A 13337-nucleotide genomic window follows, 5' to 3' on the forward strand; every position below is an offset into this window, starting at 1 on the left:
TAAATGTTCAATGGTTCGGGTTCCTATGAGGACACAAGTTGTGATGCATTCTTAATGAAGACATCTTTATTTTTAATATTAGGAATATTTGAAGAAAACAATGAATACAAAACACATGAATTCATAACTAATTGCAAATTTCATATGCAAGAAGACAAAACTATATTGTTTGCCAAATTGTTTTATACAGGGTTTCAGAGTCGCAGTCTAGCAAATTTTTCTGGAGTCGGAATCGTGACATAAAGCTGGACTCCGAATGCAGGTAATATTTTATTAGCATTTTTATTTCCTTTATGTTATTGAGATGTGAATATAAATTTATTCATGTTATGAGCAAAGTCAATAATTAAGGATTATCTTGTAAACACTACTCGTTTAATCTCTATTTGAATTACAAAAAGCATAATGTTAACATTTTCGGTATAAATGATCTTAGCGAAGATCTCTGCTAGAAGACCTATTGGTGATCATCTCATAGAAGGCTCACTGGTCTTCTCATGTTTCCTTTTATTAGAATGCATTCTTGCCTTCTATGAAAGACATTGCGGTACATTAAGAGAAATCCTACTGATCTTCAATATTACCTACTGGCAGTGGTGCCAAATTTGCCGATTTATCGGCATTTTGACGATTTTTAGTCCAAAAACCAGAAATGCCGATTTGACGAATTTTACCCCTAAAATGTCGATTTTTAGTTATGGCAACTTTTTCACAAAAAAAAAAATGCCTTTGTATGAATTTTGTGGTTGACATTAAGAGAAATCCTACTGATCTTCAATATTACCTACTGGCAGTGGTGCCAAATTTGCCGATTTATCGGCATTTTGACGATTTTTAGTCCAAAAACCAGAAATGCCGATTTGACGAATTTTACCCCTAAAATGTCGATTTTTAGTTATGGCAACTTTTTCACAAAAAAAAAATGCCTTTGTATGAATTTTGTGGTTGACAGCACTGATCTCTAAAAGCCAACAATACATAATTCTATCACCGTATTATTATTTTATATGTTAATTTCATTGTGTATACGTCATGTTTTGTTTATGATTTTTTATCCAAAAAAGTACCAGTGTTTTTTAACAGATATTTTTTACATGTGGAAAGGCACATTTTGATCTACCTTCGGTAATTTTTTGTTGAAAAATATTGTTCAATTTTGTGTCAAATGACCACCTACGAAACTCTGTTTTTAAAAAAGGGTTTTGTGATGTCCGCTTTATCTTGAAAACGACTGTACAGATCATCACTCAATAATCTTGTACTCTTCTACTCAAAAAGCCCACAAAACCCATAGTAAACACCCCTTTTTATAAACGGTGTTTCGCAGGTGGTTTTTTGTCATAAAACTATGCAATATTTTTCAACACATATATATACATACATTTTACATTGTTGTCTTGTTTTATGAATTATTAATTGTTTTCTTTAGTAAACATTTCATTTTTTAACTTATATTAAATATAGTAATAATTTGAACTGAAAGACAAATTATTGTATTTGCCGATTTTTTGACGATTTCGTAGCACTATTTTGACGATTTTGGCACACGAAAATTTACGATTTTCGAACAAACTTATCTGTCATCACTGCCTACTGGTCTTTTATAGAAGTAGCCCTGTTCCTTTACGTGCAAGAATCTTCAAGTTTTACAACTTTTTAATCGAAAAGCGTTCCTTTACTTCAGACACGATACAATTCATATGGAAGCAGATTACAACTTTTGCTACTTTTGCCGGTTTTACCACTTTCAAAAGTAAATGAACAGACCAAGTGATATTGATTTCCTATGAGAAAATCTACTGGACTTCTGTGCCACAAAAAATCAAGAAAAAATGAGTAGATTATGAAGGTAGAGCTAAAAATATGAGACACGTGTATCGGCGTTTTTAATTTTTTTTCGAAATATTCGAGTTAGGATAACTTGGACTCCTTGAATTTTGGGTATATAGTGTCTTTTGAAACTTTACTGAGGAGTGTGTGGGAAATATATTTGTTAAAAATTTTAACCCTCATGCGGTTCATCAAAGGAGCCTTTTTTGTAATTTTTTCGAAAATCTTTCAAAAACTCCTTTAAAATGTGATCATATAAAATCCAAATATTCTACAAAATTTTTCGTCATAAAATTTTACGATAGGTCTTAGAATACACCAAATCTGTAAATCTTATCTAATCGCTAGGAATCTCCAAAATGAAAAACACTTTTTAGGATTAAAGTCGGAGGGTTGGCGTTTTTTGTTTGGGAATACAAGTCGTCATCCCAAACAAAAAACGCCAACCCTCCTAATTGTGAGACCGGGCACCGTCAAAATGTTGTTTATTGCTGTAGTATGCAATACCAACAAATTAGTTATGTGCTTTTTCGTCGAGAATCGACGAACGCATAGCAGTGGGAAAATTTGGTTTTGTTTGCGAGTGAAGTTGCTAGAGTTTAGGTAGTGCCAAAGAAATTCTCGATCAGAGTGTTTCTTTGCGCACGTATCTATTTGAGCTAGCAATTGACACTTGGGTATAAAAAGTTTCTTGTTGAAAAACAAGGAATAAGGGAACTGATGAAGATCTGTGGCGAGATCTGAAACTATAGTATTCCCTGCCTAACCCCTTGGTAAACATCGCCAATTTTTTCCCACTAATAAATTAAAGTTGTTTTAATAAAATATTAAAACAACGACTATGGGATTAAGCCTGACTACCCAGCAAACCAACATCGGAAGAAACATCAGAGTTCGGACCGAATTCGGTCCGAAAGTCGGATGAAATGTCCGAGTTCGGATCCGAATTCGGTCCGAACTCTGTCCGAAAGTCATATGGCGTGGTTGACGTGTTCTCTGACCGAAATTCGGATGAAAATCTCATGTTTTAGCCTACTTTCGGACCGAATTCGGTCCGAACTCTGATGAACTGTCGTATAAATTTCTGATTTATTTACCGACTATCGGACAGATATCGGTCCGAATTCGGAAGTAAAATCTTATGAAATTCGAAAGTGTTTGTCGACTTTCGGACCGAATTTGGTCCGAAGACAGATGAACTATCGTATGAACTTCTGATTTATTTACCAATATTCGACCAGAATTTGTTTTTATTATTAAAACATGTTGAAAATACACAGTTAATTAATGAAATATCCAAATCCTATAAAAGTTTATCTACTATAAACATATTAAAAGTTTTAATATCATCTTATGCTGTGTTAAACTTGGTGGAAAAACAAACTGTGGAGAACAACAAATTCGTCAACACGATCTGTGAAATATGTAAAACAATTGTTATTAATATATGAAAAAATACATGTCTTCACATGCAAAACAAATTTTGATACACATAAAAGTGTTCAGAAAGTTAAATTTGGTCATATACAAATATAAAACATATGACTTTCCACGGAATAGTGTTGAAGTTTGACGAAAAAAATGTTTACTTTCATTACCTTAATAAAAATAAAGAAATATGTATGCAACCGATCACTATGAATAACATTTAAACACTATTATGCATCAACACGCATAACAAAAATAAACCAAATTTGTTCTCCGATACAGAAATTAAAACCCGAGCACTCAATTTTTCGTTCGTACTGCATCAACAATTACACTTTCTTTTTTTTCTCTCTGCTTATTTACACTTAATTTTGCCAAAGCAGCACAAGAGAAAATAGAAAAATTCCCTTCAGAGAGGGAGAGAGAGGACGGGAAAAGTTCATTAGACTAGTCGGACAGAGTTCGGACCGAAGTCGGTCAGACGCGTCGGAAAAAACTTCCGACTTTGAGCAGACGCGTCGGACGTCCGACATTGTGTTTGCTGGGTATTTTGAAAAACAAAATTAAAGTCGGACTTCATCTGAGTTTATTCAAAATTGGAACACGCCAAATCGTGCATGTAAGAGCCTATATGACAATTATATTTTCACTGAACCATAGCCGTAGACCTCTCACGTATTTTCACATACAATATAAGCAACCAATGAATGGCTTATCCTAACTACGTAATTTAAGTTAAAAGTACTAAAAATACGCAATTTTGGCAGGTCCGATCTGGGTGTTCTATATTTTTCAAATATATATTCATCACAAATATATCGAAAGCTGTTTAAATTGAGCGCACAACATTTTCTGTATGAATTCATAACGAAAAACCATTAATATAACATTTATAGTGTCTAATCACAACGACAATCTGGATAAAATTGTAAATATGGCCCTAAACCCAATATCAAAAACAAGGGCTGCTAAGAATTTTATATGTCATGGTAACAGATTTCTTTTATTCAGAGACTCGCAGTATAATTTAATATGGAACACTTCTTTTTCAACAATATCCCCAAAAATTCCTTTTTGGGTAATTTTCTTTTTTATTTGAAATAAAATAAAACATTTTTGCTTCCTTTTTTCCTTTATTGGCGGACAAATTGTTCTGTTTTGGCAAGTCAGCTGAATGCTTGCTGGGAAGGTGTCTGTTTACTTTTTACAATTCTCTTGCAAAAGAGAATAAAAACTCCTTACTCTCTGAGAAAGTTCTTGCTGGGAAAATTACGAGACAGAGCTAATGTTATTTTACCATGTTGTAAAATTACATTAGGCCTGTTCGATAACTTCGCAAGTAAAAAGTATTTGCAAGTTCTTGCAACTACTTGCAAGTACTCATTTCTCCACTATTGAACAAGTTAGTTATAGAACAGCATTTTGTAAAAGTTTGTACAAATTTGTACAAACTTTTGAGTTATCGTACAGACCTACTATGTTAAATTCAAAGGACATTCACTGAAGAATGATAGCAAAAAAATTGCTTATCTTGTTGTATTTATGCCTTTGTATAGCTTTGGTATGTAAAATTTGTAATAAAAAGATTTCGACAAAACAAAATTGTACAATTTTTATGAAATTAAAAAAAATGTTTTGAGATGAAAAATTTTACGAATTATCGAGGGGACCAAAATGCGTGTTATTTATAGAAATATTGAGATTTTTTAAGGGGCCGGCAGTTATCCAAGATTACGAATTATAGCGATTCTACTGCATTTTCATGTTTTTTCATGATATTTAATGTAAACAAAGACATAATAAATACAAGAAATAAATACAACAAGATAAGACATTTTTTTTGCTAACATTCTTCAGTGAATGGCTTTTGAATTTAATATAATGTAATTTTACGATATGGTAAAATAACATTTTTTTCTTTTATACGTTTTGTACATATCTAACCGAATTTAACGATCCAATTGACATGGAATTGTTCTGGAATAGCTCCTTCAATTCATAAATTTCGTTTCTGATACTATTACATTAAATGTTCCTCCTAGATTGCGATTTTAAATTACCTGCAACCTGCATTGTTTCTGTTAAGGATAATGTTTCTATACATTGTTTCATAAAAATTTTTTGTTGCATGCATTTTGTCTAGTCTTATTTCTTCTATGGCTTTGTGTAAATATATGTACATTTCATTTCTTTGGTGACCCATAATGAAATTTGACGAAGAATATTTTTGACTTTGACGTCATCTCTCTAAAATTATGTTTGAACAAACTCAGATGAATTACGATTTTAAACCTAAAACGTGTTTTTCATGTTTAGAGATTCCTGGCGATTAGATAAGATTTACATAGTTGGTGTATTCTGAGACCTTAGTAAAATTTTATGGCGAACAATTTTGTAGAATTATTGAATTTAATATGCTCACATTTTAAAGGAGTTTTTGTAGGATTTTTGAAAAAAAGGACAAAGAAGACCCCCTTGATGAACCGCGTGACCACATTCTCCTCAGTAAAGTTTTCAAAGACACTATATACCTATAGTGCAAGGATTCCAAGATATCCTAACTCGAATATTTCGAAAAAAAAACATAGAAATGGGCGCAACTTGCCCCGCCTACTTTGGTTACTTTTCCATGTAAACTTTAAAAGCGCCTATACCCCTGTAAAATGCTATAACTGGTCTGTGTTACTCTACGCAGTTGAGACGTGGACCATCGAAATTGCCGATGAGGAAAAGCTTGTATCCTTCGAAATATGGGTCTACCGAAGGATTTGAAAGATACCCTGGAACGACCATGTATCAAACCAGAACGTTCTATGAAAAAATGGGATTAGAAAGACAATTGCTACAAAATGCCAAAGCTCGACAAATTGCATACTTGGGACATCTCATGAGAAATGACAAATATACGAGTAAGTTTCTGCAAACCATAATAAAAGGTAAAATAGAAGGAAAAAGTGGAAGAGATAGAAGAGAACTGAACTGGCTGAAAAATTACTAAGACTGCCTGAATAATCACTATAATATAAATCTGAAATGTATTGATGTTCTATGTATAGATGTTCTATTATATGATCGCTTATATCCGGATAATTTGCAAATTAAAAAGAAGATGCACGTGTCTCATATTTTTAGCTCTACTTTCATAATCTACTCGGTTTTTCTCATCTTCCTGTAATTTTTTAACAGAAACCCTATTAATATACTATGAGGAAATGTGATCGTCTCCTGAGAGAATACCTTTTGGAAGTCTATTGAAGAACCGGTCCTTTATGACGAAGTGCACTGTTTTTATAAGAGAAGACCAAGAGGGGTTATGTAAGAAAACCTACTTGAAGATTTTGTTCTCATAAACCAGATAAAATTTGGATGAAATTGAATGTCCATATCAGACTCGTGGGGAAAATTTGTCAATCGATTTATGCGGAGTAAGGATGAAAGATGAGATGAGTGTCCTTTCCTTTTATGTTTTGCTTTAAAGCGTAGTTTAGAAGTTATGAAAAAGTTATAACTGAAATGACCTGAAGTAGCTTTCACCGTCCCCATAAGATGGAGAATCCAATAATTTCTATGTCGATTTCGTAGTTCGAATGAGTTCCAAAGGGTAAAGAACGTTCTTGTAGAAAATTGCCAATATAGATGCACTATTTTACTTATTTTAAAAGCTTAACGGTTTTTGTCACGGGGAAGGGTATACGAAGTTTGGTCCAGTAGAATTTAACATAGGTTTTATTCTTTTTGATGTGATAGACAGGTGAAAATTTCCGAAATGTTTTATTTTTGATACTTTCCGATGTAAGATAGTATAGAAACAATTCCAAAGATGTATATGTCATTATATGAATTTTCTAAAAAATACGAAATCCCCAAGTGATTAGAAAATATTTTATTAATTTTGAGTGGCAGAATTTATTTTCGGAGTCCACTTCAGGTCAGTGTCCATAGTCCACAAGAACCACAAAGAAACCAAGCGATCCAGGAAGAAGAGCTGCAAAAATTCAAAGATACTCTATGCACATCTTTGAATTTCCGTAGCTCTTCTCTCTTCCCCAAATACTTGACGGTAGCTAAGCAGTGTTATCTTATAACACTCATAGTGATCGACCCACCATGCAGGCGATAATTGGCAGGAAAATTAATTAACTATTGGCTAAACGATACAAAGATACCTCCAGGGGAGCTTGTAGCTCCCCAATCGCATTTTTATACCCTTCACCATAAGATGGGGGATATAGTAAGTTTGTCATTCCGTTTGTAACTACTCGAAATTGAATTGGTTATAATTTGGTATTTTGTGTCTCCAGAGGCTAAAAAATATTTCTACCAAAATTTGTTTATATAGGTCCACATTTTTGTATAGCCCCCATATAACGCCCCATTTATAGTACGCGTTATTTAAGGATATTTTGAATGTATTAGTCCCATTTGACCACTGAATCGGTTGCAATTTGTTATTTTGCCTATAGATTGCGTCTGTTTCTGCACCACCATTCGTTGTTAACGTGCTTACTTACAGAAGCTATCGGCACATTCAAATACTTGACCTTGTAACATGATGTTTTCTGTACTGGTGTTGTTTATTCCCATGGCAATTGTTTTCTTTATGTTAATCTCAAGTCCAGCCTCTCCAGGTCTTCTAATTTTGCTTAATGTTACGCCTCTTCTCTGAGAGCAAACTTCATTTATTATTCTTCACATTAACCCGCAATACAGATATAACTACTCCCAGAAATCTGTAGGATTAAGTTTCAAGATCGTGGCATTATTCTCGTGGACATGAACTTCTCTCCATGTACCTTTTTTTTTTGAATCACTAAACCAAAATTACCTATATAATAATACCATGCTAATACATATTTAGTCATGATAATTTCTTAAATTTTTATACCCTCCACCATAGGATGGGGGTATATTAAGTTTGTCACTACGTTTGTAACTACTCGAAATAATCATTGTAGACCCCACAAAGTATACACTGGTGTGCGAAATAATAGAGCCACTGAAGTTACAATGCATTAAACGTTTCTAAATTGCATCTGAATATTGTTTTATGGCGCAATTTGCATTTTTATAGTGGTACATTATCCCATAAATAGAATTCAGTCAACATTTTTCCAATTTGGGGTTTTACCTTGTATTAGGCAGGGCAGAGCCTGTAAAGAGGTGTGCGAAATAATAGAGCCACTTTAAGTAAATAAGACAATTTCTTAAGGAAATTTAAATTTGACCATCCAAATTATAGGGAAAACTTTAGTTTTCCTTCCTAACATTATTTTCCTAAAAGAACCTGCACCAAAAATTAAAGTTTTAACTCCCCTTCTAGAGTTAATGGGCCTGAAAACCCATATGGGCCCAGAATCAAAGCATCAAACATCAAAAACGGGTCTAAAAAAGTAAATATTTTTATGGTTTTAGAGCAAATAAATGGTGGGTCCTGTAAGGAATATTACCCTTTGTAGCTCCTCTGCTTCAATAAACAAGTAAATTATGATTGTTATCAACTCTAACAGATCGTAGGTGTTATTTAAGAACAGACTAAAACAATTTATGGGTACAGAAATCACGAATCTTAAACATAAACATAGAGTATGTTTACACGTGATCGTAGATAAACGTGTGGGTTGGCCTATGGCTGAACATTTTCCTTGACAGGTGGTGTAAATTTATTTAATTTGAACGAACAGCTTCGGATATCATTTTCATTCATTTTCATTATAAGGCAGAAATACTCAGCACTAAATGAGATAGCCACGTATGGATATTCTTCGAGAACTGTTATAAACATACTCTGTCTTTATGTTTAAGATTCGTGATTTCTGTACCATAAATTATTTTAGGCTGTTCTTAAATAACCCCTAAGATCTGTTAGAGTTGATAACAATCAATTATTTACTCGTTTATTGGAGCAGAGGAGCTACAAAGGGTAATATTCCTTACAGGACCCACCATTTTTTGTTCTAAAATCATAAAAATTGTAACTTCTTACGACTGCATTTTGATGTTTTCTTATTTTTGATAGTAGTTTAGCACATTTTCTTCACAATCCCAATTATTATTGATATTTGCGATATATTGGAGGTCTTTATGGGGCATTATCTTTGATTCTGGGCCCATATGGGTTTTCAGCCCCATTAACTCTAGAAGGGGAGTTACAATTTAAATTTATGGTGCAGGTTCATTCAGGATGTTAGGAAGGAAAACTAAAGTCTTACCTATGATTTGGACAGTCAAATTTAAATTTCCTTAAAAAAAATATTTTATTTACCTAAAGTGGCTCTATTATTTCGCACACCTCTTTACAGGCTCTGCCCTGCCTAATACAAAGTCAACCCCCAAATTGGAAAAATGTTGACTGAATTTTATTTATGGGATAATGTTCCACTATAAAAATGCAAATTGCGCCATAAAACACTTTTCAGAAGTGATTTAGAAACGTTTAATGCGTTGTAACTTCAGTGGCTCTATTATTTCGCACATCAGTGTATATGTATATTCTTGATCAGCGTGCAATTCTACATCGATATAGCCATGTCCGTCCGTCTGTGGAAATCACTCTAGCGTCCGAACGGATTGACGTAGGTTGATGAAATTTTGGGAAAATATGTTATATTTACGTAGGACTTTTGGTATTGAAAGCGGGCTATGTAGGTCCACGCTTTCGTATAGCCCCCATACAAAATGACGCGTGACGTGTCGTCGTTTTAAGGAATTTTTAAATATTTGGCCCATTTTACTACCGAATTGGTTGTAATTTGGTACTTTGTGTCTACAGAGGCCAAAAAATATTCCTACCAAAGTTGGGTTATATAGGTCCACGTTTTGGTATAGTCCCCATATAAGGCCCCATATAAAGTACGCGTCATTTTAATATATGTTGAATGTATTAGACCCATTTGACCACAGAATTGGTTGTAATTTGGTATTTTGTATCTTCAGAGGCCAGAAAACATTCCTATCAAAGTTGGGTTATATAGGTCCACGTTTTGGTATAGCCCCCACATAAGGCCCCTTATAAAGTACGCGTCATTTTAATATATTTTGAATGTATTAGACCCATTTGACCAAAGAATCGGTTGTAACTTTGTATTTTGTGTTTCCAGAGGCTAAGAAACATTTCTACCATAAAATGTTTATATAGGTCCACGTGTTGATATAGCCCCCATAATACAATATCTCCCGATTTTCGATATTTTGAACGTTTTAGCCTCATTATCACACCGAGATGGCTGATATTTGGTAGGTATAGGTCCACGCCATCATATAGCCCCCATAGAACGGTACCTTCCGAATTTCGGTATTTTGAAGGTTGTGGCCACATTAATCCACCGAAATGGCTGAAATTTGTGGTGGAGGGTATAAAAAGTTCGGCCCGACCGAACTTAACGCTTTTCTTGTTAAGATGAGGATGGCGCCTAACAATGGCGTCGATGTAGAACACGAATGATTAACACCCTAAACCATTACTACATCCGACTATGTTACTTTATAAACATGCCATGTTATGGGAAAGACATGAAAATCATTATCATCATAACTGTCACAGGAAGTGATCGAAAGTAATAAAAAAGCAGAAATGAAATTGATTTTCTTGCTTTTGTTTTTTTAACTTAAAACACGTGAACCTTCTGACAATCAGTATTGTTAACACACACATTGAGAAAACTGAAACATTGCATATTCTCGGCATAAGTTTAGCAGAAGGGAAAAGTAAACAAAAGCACAACGTCAAAAAGGAAACCGGAAAAGGTGCGAAGTAACAACAAAGTTTCCTTTGAAAATAAATAAAAATGTATAGCGAAGAGTGCAAACACAATGCATAAAAACCATTTCACCTCACCTTACCTTTTATAAAAAAACAAAATCATCCAAAGGAAGTAGCCAGGATAATAATCTAAATAGGGAAATACGACAAACCAAAAGTTACCATAACTGAAATGTCAGTTATTCACTTGTTGTGTTGACCGATAAACAAATTTGTTTTCTCTTCCTTTCTGGGGTTTCCTTTGGCAGGGAGTAGTTTGAACCCTTTTTCCTTCCGTGTCGCAGCAATCCTTATTATTTTGACTAATATCTTTTGATGAGTGTAATTAACTTTTGTTCGACTGCGCCATTGTTATTGATGAAAATTAATTAAAGCTAACACTTTTATTATTCTCGTCCTCCCTCCCCCTTAACCTATCTGGTTGAGGGTTGTTATTAATGGGAACCAAATATGAGCGGGAAAGCATAGGCAGCCCAGCCTAATACCCTTTTTGATGTACGAATTTTTTATTATGTTTGTTTTTAATATAATTTCTTTGTTTTGTTACAGTGTTTTATTTAACTTGTTTTGGTGTGTGTTTAGTTCAAATCTGGTAACCCATTTTTAACACGGTTGTAGTTGACCAATCAAACTAAAAGTTTACACAATTTTCATGTTCGGATGACAATACACGAATATGAAATCAAAACCAATATTGGTCCATTTTTACACTGTTTTACAGTGTTTTATCTAATTTGCTTTTCAAATCTGGTAACTAATTTTCACACAGTTGCAGTTGATCAATCGAACTTAAAATTTGCACACATTTCAGATTTGGATGACAATACATAAATATGAAATCAAAACCAATATAGGTCCATTCTTACAGTGTTTTTACGGTGTCTAACTTAACCCCCTTTTCAAATCTGGTAACTGATTTTTAAAACGGTTGCAGTTGACCAATCGAAGTTAAACTTTGCACACTTTTCAGATTTAGATGACAATACGTGAATATGAAACCAAAATCAATATGGGTCCATTTTTCCCTATAGCCCCCATATAACGGTACCACCCGATTTCCGGTATTTTGCTTTTCAAATCTGGTAACTCATTTTTCACACAGTTGCAGTTGACCAATCGAACTAAAACTTTGCAAACTTTTCAGATTTGGATGACAATACATGAATATGAAATCAAAACAAATATTGGTCCATTTTTACAGTGTTGTACAGTGTGTAACTTTACATGCTTTTCAAATCTGGTAACTCATTTTTAACACAGTTGTAATTGACCAAGCGAACTAAAACTTTGCACACTTTTCAGATATGGATGACAATACATGAATATGAAATCAAAACCAATATTGGTCCATTTTTACACTGTTTTACAGTTTTTTATCTAATTTGCTTTTCAAAGCTGGTAACTCATTTTTCACACAGTTGTAGTTGACCAATAGAACTAAAACTTTGTACACTTTTCAGATTTGGATGACAATACATGAATATGAAAACCAAAACGAATATGGGTCCATTTTTTCCTGTAGCTCCCATCCAGCGGTACCACTCGATTTAAGGTATTTTATCGTCATTTTAAGCCCGTATTGGCCTGTTTTTTGACACCTAGGTTTCCAGTGGTACAGAAACGTACCCATTAAAATTATGGACATGTTTTGGTGTAGCCCCCATATAGCGGTACCGCCCGATTTAATGTGTTTTAAGGATTTTATCTTCATTTTTATACCGAATTGCGTGTAATTTGGCATTTGGAGATCCCAGTGGTATAGAAATTTCTCCACCAAAAATTGTGACATAGGTCCAGGTGTTGGTATAGCCCCCATATTACGGCTCCACCCGATTTCAAGTGTTTCTTGTCTTAATTTTTGGGCCGAAATGGCTGTAACTTTGATTTCGAGTTCCCAACTTCTCCACCAAAAATTGTGGACTTAGGTCCAGGTTTTGATATAGCCCCTATAAATGGTACCACCCAATTTCACAACACAGCTGTGCTGCAATGGTTCAAAAATCGAAATGTTAAAATATATACTATCAAAGCACAAGATACAGTCAACCAAACAAGTCTACATACATCCTATAAATTACGGGTTTTAAGGGTAAGGAAGCATTTTTATGAAAATCCAAGTACATAGTTCTATCTCATATCCCTAATAAACAATATTACGTACAAAAGAAATATATTCCATAATACGAATAACGGTAAATTCTATAAAAATTAAAAAAAATAATAGGAAAAAAGTGTACATACACCCAATGAAATAGTAAGATTACCGTAAAATTTATGGAATAAGCAATACAAATTTTACATTTTATGGCTTTATCGAATG

Source organism: Musca autumnalis, unplaced genomic scaffold, assembly GCF_047663935.1.
Source record: "Musca autumnalis isolate F117 unplaced genomic scaffold, ASM4766393v1 scaffold_2, whole genome shotgun sequence".
NCBI classification, from domain to species: domain Eukaryota; kingdom Metazoa; phylum Arthropoda; class Insecta; order Diptera; family Muscidae; genus Musca; species Musca autumnalis.